General features: G+C 47.3%; 2 protein-coding genes across 13 annotated transcripts in view; both read left to right on the forward strand.

Annotated features, from left to right (window-relative positions):
* The window catches only part of MXRA7 (matrix remodeling associated 7), a 1,130,960-nt gene that overhangs the window by 798,678 nt on the left and 315,339 nt on the right, over positions 1–16,943 (forward strand). The gene's annotated exons all lie outside the window — the stretch shown is intronic.
* JMJD6 (jumonji domain containing 6, arginine demethylase and lysine hydroxylase) overlaps positions 1–16,943 on the forward strand; it is a 1,042,475-nt gene that overhangs the window by 748,953 nt on the left and 276,579 nt on the right. The window lies entirely within an intron of this gene.

A 16,943-nucleotide genomic window follows, 5' to 3' on the forward strand; every position in this document is an offset into this window, starting at 1 on the left:
AGAGGGGCCAACATCCCCTGGGACAACCCTGGAACACGGAGGCCTGGAGTCGCAGCGTCCAGGCCCGTGTGTGTTGGGGTGGGGGGTGATGCTGAGACACATCCCAGGCAGCTCCTAGCGAGTCCCGAGCAGTCTGAGCCTCAGGCTCCTAACACAACCCTTACTGGCTTGTCCTTCATTTCTGCTTCCTGGGATCACCCCCAAATGAACGATCCCCATCCATGCCCTCACTTCCAGCTAAGGGAGAAAGGTGCACACCTCGAGAGGCTCCTCCCACCGAGTCTGCCCTCCCGAGGCAGATCCTGAGAAGAGAAAATTCAGGACCCAAGCCCTTCTCTGTGACAGCTACAGTGACTGGTGTGGGGCGTGAGAAGCCCTGTCTAAGAGGGTCACTGGGCAAAAGAGTGAAGCCATTCCTGCCTACCCTTCCACTCTCATCCCCAAAGCAAAGCCTGGCTGGGAGGTGACAAGGCAATCCCAGGTGGCAGCGGCTGGGCAAGGGGCAGCAGTGGGAGTGGGGGAAGTCAGGGAAGAGGTGGTGCCTCTCTGGTAAAATTCACACAGAGAGGAAGTCGATGTCTGCAGAAAGCCTTGGTACAGGACAGGGGGTGACTGCTCGCAGAGGTGCCCAGTCACATGGACCTGGGTTCGAATCCCACCTCCACTGCTTGCGAGCTGTGTGGCCTTGGTCAAGTCACTGCCTTCTCTGTGCCTGTTTGTAAAATGAGAGGTTAATAATGGCATCTTTTTCACTGGGCACATGAGTTCAGAATGAGCTCAAGTCTGCAGTACCAAGATCAGGGCTCAGCACCAGGTAAATGTTTGAGACACGTGAGCTGGTACTGCTGATAAAATGACGCCATGGCTGTGGCGTAGGGACCCCGGTGGGGTGCTGGCTGCCCCCTCTCAGCCTCTGCTGCCTTATCTCTGCACAGCGCAGGGGGACAGGAGGCCCTGTACTGGGTCCCCACATGGGGCCTCGCCCGCAGGAGCCCCTTTGAGTTTGGCTTTGAGTTCTGCTTAGAGATGGCTTTGCTGTGGGCTGCCAAACAGCAGGGGGCACAGGGCTTACCTCCAGTCTCCTCCGAGACCTGCCCTGCAGGGTAATGGCTCAGAGTGAAGAGCCAGCTGGTGAGCTGCAGACATTTCGCTGAGTCTTTGGGGACTGTTTATCACCATCACAGCCCAGAGTGAACCATTTTTTATAGCCAGTTCTGCAGGAGGGTTTGCAAAGGGGGGCCCGGAGCGTCCTGACCCCAGGGCTGGGCCCGGAGGGGGACTGTCTCCCCAGGGGTTACCCCCTCTCCGAAGATCTCTACCCTGGGCTCCCTTTGGGGGCCTCCTCACCCTCTTCCCTGCCCCACACTCCCCATCCAGGCTGCTCAGTGCCCCCAGTGGTCAAGGCGTGATTCTGCTCCTCAGTCACGATTCATTAAATGGACAATCAAATGTGAATTGGTGTGTGCACTTTTTTGTAAGGCTTTTTATATAAGTAAAGGGCCAAATCGGGAAAACATCTTTGGGCAGACCATCTGTCTCAATTTGAGCTTTGAAAAATATGGTCACCTCACAATGTTCTCATGTCAGACTCTAAAAACAAGAAACTGGGCAGGCAAGCGAACATCACTCACGCTCTGAACTCTGCTGTCTGCTCTGCTTCGGGAATCGCTGAAGCCTTCCTTCTGGCCACAGCTGCCGGGGCTGGGGCTGCCAGGAAGAGGGGCCAGCTGGGGGAGGCACTGGGACCTTTGCAGGGGTTGGGGGCAGATGAGAAGCGGCTCACCTGCCTCTGGGGCCTCAGTGGATCCACAGTGCACACACACCGTTGCATTGATGGTCTGCCTTTTTATAATTTTTCACATCTCTCTGGCTGTCACAATGGCCAAACAGGGCTTGGTCTGTTTGGCAGCCCACAGCAAAGCCATCTCTAAGCGGTATCCCGCCCCCCAGCCCACCTGGTCCTCATGATGGAGAGATCCAGGTCACAGCTGGGCAGGCTCCAGAGAGGAGTGAGGGCACTTGGCACTAAAGAGAATGGAGGGTGGAGGAGGAGGCAGTGGGTGGCTGAGTGGAGGAGGTAAGTCCACGTGCACAGGTGCAACAGTGTAAAGAGACTCCTGGGCCAGGCATGATGGCATATCCCTCGGGAGGCTAAGGCGGGAGGATCTCTAGCCCAGGAAGTCGAGGCTGCAGTGAGCCATGATTGCACCACTATACTCCAGCCTGCATGACAGATCAAGACCCCCATCTCTTAAATAAAAAAAAAAAAAGGCCGGGCACGGTGGCTCACGCCTGTAATCCCAGCACTTTGGGAGGCCGAGACGGGCGGATCACGAGGTCAGGAGATCAAGACCATCCTGGCTAACACGGTGAAACCCCATCTCTACTAAAAAATACAAAAAACTAGCCGGGCGAGGTGGCGGGCGCCTGTAGTCCCAGCTACTCGGGAGGCTGAGGCAGGAGAATGGCGTGAACCCGGGAGGCGGAGCTTGCGGTGAACTGAGATCCAGCCACTGCACCCCAGCCTGGGCGACAGAGCGAGACTCTGTCTCAAAAAAAAAAGAAAGAGCTCTTCCAGTCCGCGCTGCGCATCCATCTTCGGGGATACTTTTCCCTGTGCTCGACTTGCTAGGACTTCTTTCTGCCTACATGTGTGCATCCTGTGGCACCTGCCAGCTACTGCTCTATCTGTGGGGGTTTGGGGTGAGAGGGGTGCACGCAGACCCTCTCCCTGGAGAGTTGGCCACATGGGGCAGAGGAGCTGACATTCACTATCGCCGTTGATCGTGCTCCACCTGCTGTCCAGGTGAGTCTAGCATGGTTCCATCCCGTGCCTGTGTGAGTCATGTCTTTCTTGGCACTGCCCTCACCTACAAGCCATGCAGGGGCTGACATCCCAGGACTGCTGCTCCTGGTGGCAGGACCCTCCACTCAGTGGGGCTCCTCCACTGAAGGTGGTAACAGGTATCACTTGCTTAACACTTAATGATGGCATGGATGATAAGGGGGCAGGGATGGGAAGCTGCTACCACGCTGAGGGCTGGAGGGACAAAGGGAAGACGTGGAGCTCCCAGGACCTCAGGACTGGGGTCACTTGCGGAGAGCCACGGGTGGGGTCACCGCCATGCAGAGATGCAGCCCAAGACAGAGAGGAAGAGGATCAACTCCCCAGAACACCCACCCTCCATTCTCCCACCAGTACCTCCCGTGGACTGGAAACAGTCTGGGCCTGGAAATAGCCTGCAGAGGTCAGACCCGACCACAGCTGCAGCAGGTGAGGAGGGACCCGGGCAAACAGGCCCGCCATGAGCCAGGGAATGCACACACTGCATCCTCAGAACAACACGCAAAAGGTGCTGAAATGGCTTCCGATGGCTGCTGTCACCACTTACACAAATGTGGTGGCTTAGACAACAGTTATTCTCCTACAGTTCTGGAGATCAGAAATCCAAAATAACTTTCGCTGGCTGAGTGCAGTGGCTCACGCCTGGAATCCCAGCACTTTGGGAGGCCGAGGTGGGTGGATCACTTGAGGCCAGGAGTTCGAGATCCACCTGAGAAACATGGTGAAACCTTGTCTCTACTAAAAAAAAAAAATTAGCCCGGTGTGGTGGTGTGCACCTGTAGTCCCAGCTACTTAAGAGGCTCAGGTGGGAGGGTCACTTGAGCCCAGGAGTTTGAGATCACCCTAGGCAATTAGTGAAACCCCATCTCTACAAAAAACACACACAAACAATTAGCTGGCCTTGATGGTGTACCCCTGTAGTCCCCTGTAGCTATTTAGGAGGCTGAGGCAGGAGGATCACTTGAGCCCAGGAGGTAGAGGCTGCAGTGAGCTGACATTTCACCACTGCACTCCAGCCCAGAAAATGGAGCAAGACCCTTCCTCAAAAATAAAAATAAAAAATCACTTTCATGGTGCTGGAATCCAGGCGCTGGTAGGTGGCACTCCCTGCGGAGGCTCTAGGGGAAACTCTGTTTCCTTGCTTTTCCAGCTTCTGGAGCTACTACATTCCTTGCAGTCCTTGGCTTGTGGCCTCTTCCTTCATCTTGAAAGCCAGCAGTGTAGCATCTTCAAATCTTTCTGCTGAAGTCTTCACATCACCTTCTTTTTTCCTTGTAGCCAAATCTCTCCCTCTGACTTCCTCTCCTAAGGACACTTGTGATGACATTTGGGGCCCATCCAGGAAAGCCAGGATCCTCTGTCCATCTCAAGCCTTAATCACTTCTGCCCAGGCCCTCTTGCCAAAGAAGGTTACGTTTACAGGTTCCAGGGATTAGGAGCTGGGTATATTTGGGGGGCATTATTCAGGCTTCCATGGGTACAAAAGTGGACGCTTTCTGTAATAGCTAGCTATTGCTGTGTAACAAATTACCCCAACATGTAGCAGCTCAAAACAACAAACTTTTAAAATCTCATGCAGTTTCCATGTGTCAGTTATTTCAGAGTAGCTTAGCTGTGTTGTTGTGTCTCAAGAGGTTGCAATCAGGCTGTCAGCCAGGACTGCCATCACCAGAAGGCTTGACCGGGCCAGAGAATCCACTCCAAGATGGCTCCTCACACAGCTGTTGCAGGAGGCTTCAGGTCCTCACTACATGGGCTTCTCCATGAGGCCACTTGAGTGTCCTCACAACATGGCCGCTGGCTGCCTTCCCCCAGACTGAGCATCCTGAAAGGGAAAGCTGGCAAGAAGCCACAGTGCCTTTTATGACCTTGCCTGCATTCATTCGTTAGGGCTGCCATGATAAAGTACCACAGGCTGAGTGGCTTACACAATGGAAATGTCTGTTTTCACAATCCTGGAGGCTAGACATTGAGATCAAGGTGTTAGCAAGATTGGTTTCATCTGAGACCTCTTTTAAGAAGGCTTTCTTTCTTTCCCTTTTTTTTTTTTTTTTTTTTTGGCAGAGTCTCACTCTGTCACTTAGGCTGGAGTGCAGTGGCGTGATCTTGGCTCACTGCAACCTCCGCCTCTAGGATTCAAGCAACTCTCCTGCCTCAGCTTCCTGAGAAGCTGGGACTGCAGGTATGTGCCACCACGCCTGGCTAAGTTTTGTAATTTTAGTAGAGATGGGGTTTCACCATGTTGGCCAGGCTGGTCTTGAACTCCTGACCTCAGGTGATCCACTTGCCTCGGCCTCCCAAAGTGCTGGGATTACAGGGGTGAGCCACCATGCCTGGCTTCAGAAGGCTTTCTGAGTCTCCTTTAGAGATGGCTGTCTTCTCCCTGTATCTTCATATGGTCTTCCCTCTCTATGCCTGTGTCCTAATTTCCTCTCCTTATGAGGACATCAGTTAGATTGAATTAGGGCCCACCCATAGGACGTTATATTACCATAATTACCACCTTAAAGGTCCTATCTCCAAATACAGTCACATTCTGAAGTACTGGGGGTTAGGACTTCAATATATGAATTTGTCAGGGGACACTATTTCGCTCATAACAGCCTCAGAGGTGACATCCTTCTGCCATATTCTCTGGGTCAGATAGACCAGTCCTACTACAATAACGGAGGGATTACATCAGGATGTGGATGCCAGGAGGTGGGATCAATGTGGCCTTCTTGGAGGCCTCTCCCTTCGTGCCCAGGAGAAATTTTTTTTTTTTTTTAAGATGGAGTCTCACTCTGTCACCCAGGCTGGAGTGCAGTGGTGCGATCTTGGCCCACCACAACCTCCGCTTCCTGGGTTCAAGCGATTCTCCTGCCTCAGCCTCCCAAGTAGCTGGAATTACAGGTGCTCACCAACACGCCCGGTTAATTTTTGTATTTTTAGTAGAGATGGGGTTTTGCCATGTTGGCCAGGCTGGTCTCGAACTCCTAACCTCAGGTGATTCACTTCCCTTGGCCTCCCAAAGTGCTGGGATTACAGGCATGAGCTACCACACCCACCAAGAGAAATTCTTACTAGTTCTTGCATATATTTCTAGGGCTACTCTATGTATGCTCAGCCACATATGTACAAGAAGAGCACATGTATACAAGTGAGGTATATAAACACAGCACCCTGCACCTTGCTTTCTTCACTTAGTAAGCCCGTAAACAGTGGCCTCATTCTTTTTTGGATTCCACTGTATGAATTGCTGCCACTTAATTAACTGGTTCCCTTGATGTTTATGGTTTTAGTTTTTTCTTTGTTTGTTTGTTTTAGCTGGAGTTTCGCTCTTGTTGCCCAGGCTGGAGTGCAATGGAACAATCTTGACTCACCGCAGCCTCTGCCTCCCAGGTTCAAGCGATTCTCCTGCCTCAGCCTCCCAAGTAGCTGGGAGGTGCTCACCACCACGCCCGGCGAATTTTTGTATTTTTAGTAGAGACGGGGTTTCACCGTGTTGGCCAGGCTGGTTTCAAACTCCTGACCTCAGGTGGTCCACCTGCCCTCGGCTTCCCAAAGTGCTGGGATTACAGGTATGAGCCACCATGCCCGGCGATGTTTATGTTCTTTCCAATATTTTGCCATTGCACATAATGATGCAACAAATATTCATGTACTTGTATTATTCATCGTGTGTGCTAGTATAGTCGCAGGGTAAGTACCTGCTGTGAAATTGCTGGGTCAAAGGCTGTAAGTCTTTAAGAGATGCTGTCTGATGGTGAGGTTGGTCTCTTGAAGGTTTTTCCAATTTACACTAGTGTGAACATGGTGCAGACAGCCCGTCCCTGCAGCCTCACTGACAGCGTGTGGTCAATCCTTTCACTCTCGCTGATCTGCTGAGTGGTATCTTGGCTGGGTATGGTGGCTCACGTCTGTAATCCCAGCACTTTGGGAGGCTGAGGCGGGAGGATTGCTTGAACCCAGGAGTTTGAGACCAGCCTGGGCAACATGGTGGAACCCTGTCTCTACAAAAAATACAAAAATTAGCTGATGTGGTGGCATGAGCCTATAGTCCCAGCTACTCGGGAGGCTAAGGCGGGATGATCGCTTGAGCCCAGGAGGTCGAAGCTGCAGTGAGCCATGATTGCGCCACTGCACTCAAGCCTGGGTAACAGGGTGAGATCCTGTCTCCAAAAAAAAAAAAAAAAAAAAAAAAAAAAAAGGAAATATCTCTGTGTAGCTTTAAAAAAAATTATTGAAGTAAAATTTGCATAACATATATTTAACCATCTTAAGGTGAACAATTCAGTGGCATTAAGTACATTCACAATGTTGTGCAACCACCTCTATTTAGTTCCAAAATATTTTCATCATCCCAAAATAAAATCCCCCACTCTGCCTTTAATCCCAGCACTTCAGGAGGCAGAGACAGGAGGATCGCTTGAGCCCAGGAGTTTGAGACCAGCCTAGGCAACATAGGGAGACTCCGACTCTATAAAGAATGAAAAAAATTAGCCAGGCATAGTGGTGCATACCTGTAATCCTAGCTACTTGGAAGGCTGAGGCAGGAAGATTGCTTGAGCCTGGCAGGTTGAGGCCTCAGTGAGCCATGATTGTGTCACTGCACTCCAGCGTGGGTGACAGAGTGAGATCCTTCCTCAAAAACAAAAACAAAAAAAACACATAAGCAAACAAAAAAAGTCCACACCCATGAAGCATCATTCCATTTCGCCCTCTGCCAGCCCTTGGCAACCACCCGTCTAATTTCTGTCTCTATGGACTTGCCTATTCTGGACATTTCATGGAAATCATGCAAAATGCAGCCCTTTGTAAACGGCTTCCCTCACTGAGCACCATGCTTTGGAGCTTCACCTGTTTGTGACGTGTGCTCCTTCCCTTTCACGGCTGAGTAATGTTTCACTGTATGACACACCACATGGTGTTTATCTGGTCATCTGCTAATAAACCTTAAGACTGTTTCCATTTCAGTGTGGTTTCCATTTGCATTTCCCTGATTATGAGTGAGGTTGAGTTTCTTTTCATGTGGTAGATGCTCATCAGGGTCCCTTCCAAACCAGGGGCAGGATGAGCTGGAGACAGGATGAAACTCAGGGATGAACTGGAGCTGCACTGAAGTGCCTCATCCCCATCCTTTGGGCTCCAGCGTCTTTGGGTGTCAGAGGAGAGTGGCCTCCCTCGGGAACAGCCATGTCTGGGCATCTGAGCCTGGTGGAGCCAGGAGGGCCCTGTGAGTTTAATGCAAAGAGTCACCATTTAGCGAGCATTGACTGTGCGCCTGGCATTCTTGTTGGCACTGCATATATTACTATTACCTCCTTGAACCCTTGCAGCAACTCCAGGCTGATTTATTACACTCTTTATGGTTGAGGAAACTGATACCCGAGATTTTGTGTAACCTGCTCTTAAACAGGGGTGCACAGCAGGTACAGAATTCATCAGCAGGACTGTTGGATGTAGGCACCAAGGATGTGCCCAACACATCCTGTGAGGCCTCCCTCTCAAAGGGCTGCCCCTGGCAACTCTTCCTGCCCTCCTCTTCCCCAGCACCTTCCCCTCCAGCCCCCTAGGGAGGAGCAGGATTTCTCCTCTTCATGCTTCTTGTATTGGCAATCTATTGCTGCTTAACAAAGTGCTTGAAAACTTAATAGCTTAAATTTGTTATCTCAAGTTTCTAAAGATCAGGAATGTGGGAGTGGTTCAGCTGGGGTAGGTTCTGGTTCAAGTTCCCTCTCTGTAGTCAAATTGTCAGGCCGTAGTCAAATTGTTAGACTGTAGTCAAATTGTAAGACTGTAGTCAAATTGTCAGTCAAGGCTACAGTCATCTGAAGTTTCGACCGGGGCTGGAGAATCCATTTCCAAGATGGTTCCCTCATATCGCTGTGGACTGGAGGCCTCATTTCCTCTCTGGCTGCTGGCAGGAGGTCTTAGCTCCTTGCCACGTGGCCAACTGAGTGTCCTCAGAACGTGGTGGCTGACTTCCCCAAAGGGAGTGATCTAAGAGAGCAAAGAGGAAGTTGCAGTGCCTTTTATGACCTAGTCTCAGGAGTGACAGGTGATAATTTCTGCCATATTCTATTTGTTAGAAGTCTCTAAGTTCAGCCCATTCTCAAAAGGAGGGAGGACTGTAGAAGCACTTGTGGGCATACATTTGCTCCTTTTTCTTGTTCTGGGTCCTGGATCTCTCTTTGGCCAAGTGTCTGGGGTTTGGTTATGTGCAGAGGTGATGACTATGGCCTGGGGGTGGTGGGTTGGGGTCTCAGGCCCTGTGATGGGGTAAGACAGGTGACCATTGCCTCACTTATCTGGAATTGGGAGTGGTTGGTACATCTTCCTTCATCTCAACACATCCTCTTATTTTGTTTTCTATTAAAGGAAGCAGAAGTACTTGACAGACAGACGGAGGCCACTCCCTCTCCCAACCCCCTCCTCTGAAGATGGCTGGGAGAGAGTCACAGGAAAGGATGGGGGAGAATTAATAGTGTAAACCTGGGGTTTTGAACCTGGCATGCAAGATCCCCAAGGGATTTTTGGATAGAATTTAGGGAGCACATGCATTTGGATAGATGAAAAAAAAATTCTGTTTTCACAAACCTCTGCCTCATATTTGACATTTCCTCTAATTATAAATATAGTTGACAAAACACAATAGTGTTAGACATACTCTTGACTTTCTCACCAAAAAACAATTACAGATTTTTTCATTCCATCACAGCTGTTGCAGAAACCTTGCAATATCATTTACGCTGATCACTGTTACAAAATGACTGTGGTGATAAGGCCGTCCACTGGGTTGTATGATTTATGCTTTAGTAAAGAAGTACATCTTTCTACATCACAAACTTGGCTTTTAAATATCTTGATACTGTATTTCCATATGGTTGGCTTTCTTGTGATTCTATGAATTTGTTCTATGCATTTAAAAACTACTCTAAGAAGGGACCAAAGGCGTCACTAGGCTACAAAGAGGTCTAGGGTACAAAAAGATTCCTCCTGGGTGGAGGAAGAGTTTGGGGAGATACTGGAACCAATGAAAATCAGGAGATTTGACCATTAAGAGCTGCTAGTGACCTTTGACAAGGCAAAGGTGGCAGAGGAAATGAAGTGATGGATTCAGGAGGCCACTGCCCAGTAAAGGAAGGTGAGGCTTCATACTCACGGAGGTTGCCTGCTTCATGGGCGCTGGTTGTAAATGGTTCATTCCTACTATCCCTCACTGTGGGTCCAGGAGTCCACCCACCCACCACCACTCCATCTCCCTCTCACCTTCCACACCCCCGCAACTTCCTCACTCCATTCTCCAAACTTGCTACACCCTTTTGCCCACCATTTTCTTTCCCAGCAATGACCTTTTCCCCTTGTCTACCAGGAGACTCGTACTCATCCTTTAAAACCTCACTCTCATAGGGCTGATGATACTCCTGTGGTCACTCACCACTCCCATGACTGCCTTCTCCATGGGCACATTGTCATGGTTATTTCACAACCAAACCATTTCCCTCAGGAGGCTGAGAGCTCCTTCTGTGCCCCAGTTTACTCATTTTTTGAAATTCCAGCTCCTGGCACATTGTCTGACAGTTACAGAGCAAATGTTATAAAAATATGGAGTTGTTGGAGCAGTAAATTAACACAATACCTGTCTATGTCAAAACAGCCTATGAAAGGCAGCCTGCTCTTCCCTTTTCCCAAATCAAGGTACCCTCTTTAATTCATACATTATGCATGTAGAATTTGAGAAAAATCAGAGAAGCCTAGTTGGGTAGTTTCTTTGAAACCATCTGATATAGTTTGGCTCTGTGTACCCACCCAAATCTCACCTTGAATTGTAATCTCCATAATCCCCATGTGTGAAGGGCAGGGCCAGGTGGAGGTCATTGGATCACGGGGGTGTTTCCCCCATGCTGTTCTCCTGAGAGTGAATGAATCTCACGAGATCTAATGGTTTTATGAGTGTCTGGTATTTCCCCTGCTTGCGCTCACTCTGTCCTGCTGCCCTGTGAAGAAGGTGCCTGCTTCTCCTTTGCCTTCTGCCATGATTGTAAATTTCCTGAGGCCTCCTCAGCAGTGCAGAACTGTGAGTCAATTAAACCTCTTTCCTTCATAAATTACCCAGTGTCAGGTATTTCTTCATAGCAGTGTGAGAATGGACTAATACACCCTCCATAATAAGTGACTCATCTCTCTAATTCTTGTCCTCTCCCATCTGTTAGATCAGGGTAATAACTATCCACACTAAGTTGATGTGAGAATTAAAAGAGATGATGTGGGCAAAGTGCTTGGTGCATAGTAAGTGCTCAGTAAAGGGGAGTTGTTATTCTTAATTTTACAAGGCAACATGAAATTGCTGGCAGAAGGGGCTATAAATTGAGTTCTGTGGGAGTTCAGAGGAGAGGGGAAGCACACCTGATGGAGGGCGGGGGAAGATGTGAAAGCAGCAATGGGTCGAGGAGCATGGCTAGGAGCTGCCTGGTGGAAACAGGGAGGCCATTTCCAGAGAGACAGGCACATGGTCAAGTTTGGGCTGGTGTGTGGGGTTCTGGGGCAATAAGCACTAACTTTTCCATCACCCTCAAGCATTTCATTCATACATGATGAAAACGCTGATTGCAAATTGTCTCTTTGCATGCATTCCAGAAGGCAGCAAGAAATTTGACTAGGCAAACTGCATTTTGTTAGCTATGTTGCTGTGCGTATTTTTAAAGTTCTCTTAAAAATCATCCAACAGTCTGTAATTCAGTCTCTTGCCTTTGTAAGCTAGAGCTCGACCCAGTTAGTCTAAACTGGGGTGGCTTTTGGAAGATGAAAGCTGCCAGCCACTTACAGGGACCACCTACTCTTCCTGTTCCCTCTTCAGAGATTACCTGGGAAGCACACAGATGACACCAACCTCTCTCCAGGTGCAGGACTTTGGGGAAAGCACTGGTCTCTCCAGGCAAATTGCTAGTAGGCTCCAATATTTGTCTTTATCCTTTCACAGGCTTCTATGAGCCACCTATGGCTCCAGGTACCAGGGATACTCAGGAAATTCTAAGGGTTTCAGGAGCTGTGTGCCTGGAATTGGGCACAAAGACCCAATATATATATTTTTTATTATGCCACAAATAGAAATTCCCATTTTTAGCTGGACATATGACCGCCTAGTTTAAAGACTACACTTCCCCACTTCCCTGTGGCTAAGATGACCACAGAACTCATGTACTGTCAATAGGGTGTGGGGGACTGTTGTGCGCAGCTTTCAGAATGTGTCCTTAAAGGAAGTGTCAAGAGTGACTCCATCTTGGATAGGGGCTGGGAAAATGAGGTTGAGGCCAGCTGGGCTGCATTCCCAGGAGATTAGGCATTCTTTTTTTTTTTTTTTGAGACGGAGTCTCACACTGTCGCCCAGGTTGGAGTGCAGTGGCGCGATCTCGGCTCACTGCAAGCTCTGCCTCCTGGGTTCACGCCATTCTCCTGCCTCAGCCTCCCAAGTAGCTGAGACTACAGGCGCCTGCCACCGCGCCCGGCTAATTTTTTGTATTTTTAGTAGAGACGGGGTTTCACTGTGGTCTCGATCTCCTGACCTTGTGATCCGCCCGCCTCGGCCTCCCAAAGTGCTGGGATTACAGGCGTGAGCCACCGCGCCCGGCTGAGATTAGGCATTCTTAGTCACAGGATGGGACGAGACAGGAGGTTACAAGATGCAGTTCTCAGAGACCCAGCTGATAAAACAGGATTCAGTAGAAGAGCTGGCCTAAACCCGCCAAATCCAAGATGGCAACCAAAGTGACCTCTCGTTGTCCGCAGTGCTCATTATACCCTAATTATAATAGATTAGCATGCTAAAAGATACTCCCACCAGCACCATGACAGTTTACGGATGCCATGGCAACATCCAGAAATTACCCTAAAAGTCTAAAAGGAAAGAAACCTCCATTCTGAGAATTCCCCACACCTTTCCTGGAAAACTCATGAATAATCTACCCCTTGTTTAGCATATGATCAATAAATACCATAAAAACAGCCAAACAGCTGGGCGCGGTGGCTCACACCTGTAATCCCAGCACTCTGGGAGGCTGAGGCGGGTGGATCACTTGAGGCTAGGAGTTCCAGACCAGCCTGGCCAACATGGTGAAAACCCGTCTTTACTAAAATTCCAGAAATTAGCCAGGCATGGTGGCCCGGTGCCTGTAATCCCAGTTACTCGGGAGGCTGAGGCAGGAGAATTGTTTGAACTGAGGAGGCGGAGGTTGCAGTGAGCCATTGTGCCACTGCACACCAGCCTGGTTGACAGAGAGACTCCATCTCAAAACAACAACAACAACAACAACAACAACATCAAAAACCCAAACCAAAAAAACAGCCAACTAGCAGCTAATACAAAAAATTAGCCGGGTGTGGTGGCGAGTGCCTGTTGTCCCAGCTTCTCAGGAGGCTGAGGCAGGAGAATGGCGTGAACCCGGGAGGCGGAGCTTGCAGTGAGCCGAGATCGCACCACTGCACTCCAGCCTGGGCGACAGAGTGAGACTCTGTCTCAAAAAAAAAAAAAAAAGAAAAAACTAACTTTATTTGGATCACTTGAGGTCAGGGGTTCGAGACCAGCCCGGCCAATATGGCAAAACCCCATCTCTACCAAAAATATTCTTTAAAAAAATTAGCTAGGTGTGGTGGCATGCACCTATAGTCCCAGCTACTGGGGAGGCTGAGGCATGAGAATCACTTGAACCCGGGAGGTGGAGGATGCAGTGTTAAATGTCTCCTGGGAAGCAAAATTGTTTCCCTCTCGTTTTGTTTAAGTCACTATCAATTCTCAGTGGTATCACTGAGAATTAGTGATGGTAAATGAAGACAAATTTTAAAACAAAAGTTATCTTTTTGAGACAGAGTCTGGCTCCGTCTCCCAGGCTGGAGTACAGTGGTGTGATCTTGGCTCACTGCAACCTCCACCTCCGAAATTCAAGTGATTCTCCCGCCTCAGCCTCCCAAGTAGCTGGGATTACAGGTGTGTGCCGCCATGCCCGGCTAATTTTTGTATTTTTAGTAGAGACAGGGTTTCACCATGTTGGCCAAGCTGGTCTTGAACTCCTGACCTCAAGGGATCTGCCCACCTTGGCCTCCCAAAGTGCTGGGATTACAGGTGTGAGCCACCACTCCTGGCCCTTAAATGAAGCCAAATATTTATCCTAAGTAATTTTTGCTGTTATTATTGTTTATTATATCAGCTGAAAATTTCTGTAAAATATTAAATTAAAATGATGAAGTAGACATACTTATTTTGTTATTCTCTCTCTCTTTCTTTTTTAAGAGATGGGGTCTCAGTATGTTACCCAGGCTGGTCTCAAACTCCTGGTCTCAAGTGATCTCCCCACCTTGGCCTCCCAAAGTGCTGGGATTACAGATGTGAGCCACCGCCTGGCCTCAACTCTAATCTTTATTTTATTTTATTTTTTTGAGACGAAGTATTGCTCTGTCCCCCAGGCTGGAGTGCAATGGCACACCAGGGTACAAGCAATTCTCTTGTCTCAGCCTCCTGAGTAGCTGAGATTACAGGCATGTACCACCATACCCAGCTAATTTTTTGTATTTTTAGTAGATGGGAATTTCACCATGTTGGCCAGGCTGGTCTCGAACTCCTGACCTCAAGTGATCCACTCACCTCGGTCTCCCAAAGTGCTGGGATTACAAGCGTGAGCTACCGCACCCAGCCTAAAGAAAATAATTCTAATGTCTCACCATTAAGTGTGATGCTTTTAAAGAATGTAACAGAATACAAAAAGTTTATTAATTTGTTTCAAATTCTACATTGAAACTAACTTTTAAAATATATAATAGTGGTACATATGTGGGGGATACATTATGATGCTTTTTTTTTTTGGTGGGTTTTGGTAGATGTTTCCTATTGGTTTAAGAACATTTCTATCTCTTCTTGTTTGCTGAGAATTTTTTAAAATCAAAAGTGGGTATTACATTTTATTAAACACCCTTTTTGCATCTAATAGGATGAGCATATGGACTTTCTCCTTTAATGTTTCAATGTGGTGGATTTCTTTACAGATATTTTAGTGTTCAACTGTCTTTAAATTCCTGAGTTAAAGTCTTCATGTTCATAATGAAGTGTTTATGTACAGATTGCCTGATTTGCTTTGCTAATTTTGATTTGAGATTTGTGTGTCTGTGTTCATATTTTTCTTGCAGGCAGCATTCCTGCCTGCTTCTGGCATTAATTTATGCCACCCTTTTAAAAGGAGTTAGGAAGCCCCTCCTGCCCCCATCCCAAGAAGCTTCTATGAATTTGTATGTGATAGGGGTTATGTGCTCCTTAAAGATTGGGTAAGACTCATCTGTAATACTGTCTGACTTGGTACTTTTGTTGCAAATGGGTTTGTGACTACTGATTTAATGTTTGATGCTTACAGACTTTCTACTACCTTTTTAAGATAGTGTTGATAATTTCTACTTTTCTATGCATTTTTCTATTTCATCTGTTTTAAAATTTTTTGCCACAAAGTTTTTAATAGTCCTCTTTTTGTTTTTCTTAAGAATTCTGCTGTATATTCCTTCCTTTGTATTCCTGATATTTATATGTGATTTCCCTTTTTTCATAATCTTTATTTCCAAAAGTTCATCTACTTTGTCTTCTTGAAGAATTAACTTTACATTTGTTAATTCTTTCTTTTGTACATTTTCTGTTTCATACACTTTTGTCCTTATCTTTATTATTTTTTTCCTTCCATTCTTTTTGTATTTTGGGTGTATTTTTTCTCATTTTTTGTGTTGAATGCTTGCCTTATTAATTTTCACTATTACTTGCTACTGAATGTTTGTTTGTTTATTTTTTTGTTTGTTTGTTGAGACAGAGTCTTGTTCTGTCGCACAGGCTGGAGTGCAGTGGCGTGATCTCAGCTCACTGCAGCCTTTACCTCCTGGGTTCAAGTGATTCTCCTGTCTCAGCCTTCTGAGTAGCTGGGATTACAGGTGCACACCACCATGCCCAGCTAATTTTTGTATTTTTAGTAGAGATGGGGTTTCACCATGTTGGCCAAACTTGTCTCAAACTCCCTACCTCAGGTGATCTGCCCACCTTGGCCTTCCAAAGTGCTGGGATTTCAGAAGTGAGCCACTGTGCTCGGCCTGTAATGAGTGTTTTAAAATTATTATTTTTCACAATTTTTAAAAAATAGAGACAGGGTCTCGCTGTGTTGCCCAGGCTTGTCTGAAATTCCTGGCCTCAAGTGATTCTCCTGCCTCGGCCTCCCAAAGCAACTGTGTCCAGCCTCATTATTCTTATCGCCTTTAGCTGTATCCCACACGAGGGTACACCATTCTTTCACTGTCATTTACTTCTAAATATTTGATGCTTTTATTATGATTTATCTTTTGAATTGTTTAGAAGTATGCTTCTTAGTTTCCAAGTATTTGAGATTTCTCATTTTATTATTTAGCATCAGAGGAGGTCGTCTGTATATCAGTTCTCTGGTGTTTATCGGAATTTCTTTTGTAGCCTAATACCTAATTGTTTTCAGTGTCAGGCGTGTGTTTGAAAAGAATATTTCGTTCCGAAGAGTGTAGCGGTTCATGCCTATAGTCTCAACACTGGAGGCCGAGGCTGGAGGACTGCTTGAGCCCAGGAGTTTGAGACCAGCCTCGGCAACATAGCAAAACTTTGTCTCATAAAATAAAATAAAATAAAATAGCCAGGTGTGGTAGCACATGCCTATGGTTCCAGCTACTCAGGAGGCTGAGTGGTGAGAATTGTTTGAGTCCAGGAGGTTGAGGCTGCAGTAAGCCATGATTGCACCACTGCGTTCCAGCCTGGGTGACAGAGCAAGGCTCTGCATTAAAAAAAAAAAAAAAAAAAAAAAAAAAATTAGTTTCTATGTATGTCTAGATCAAGTTTGTTAGTTGTGTGGTTTAAATCTTCTATATTCCTACTAATTTAAGCTACAGTTTTGTAACAAAGATATGTTAAAATTTTCCACTGTAACTGCAAGTTGGTTTCTCCTTCAGTTTTGTTTCTATAGTTGAGACCAAATGGTTAGATGTATAGAAGCTCAGGATTAGTACATTACTTGAAGAATTATTTATTTTATTATTGAGTAGCAACTTACTTTTTATCTTAATGACTCATTTGTCTGGT

The sequence above is a fragment of the Macaca thibetana genome, chromosome 16 (genome assembly GCF_024542745.1).
Source record: "Macaca thibetana thibetana isolate TM-01 chromosome 16, ASM2454274v1, whole genome shotgun sequence".
Taxonomy (NCBI): Eukaryota; Metazoa; Chordata; class Mammalia; order Primates; family Cercopithecidae; genus Macaca; species Macaca thibetana.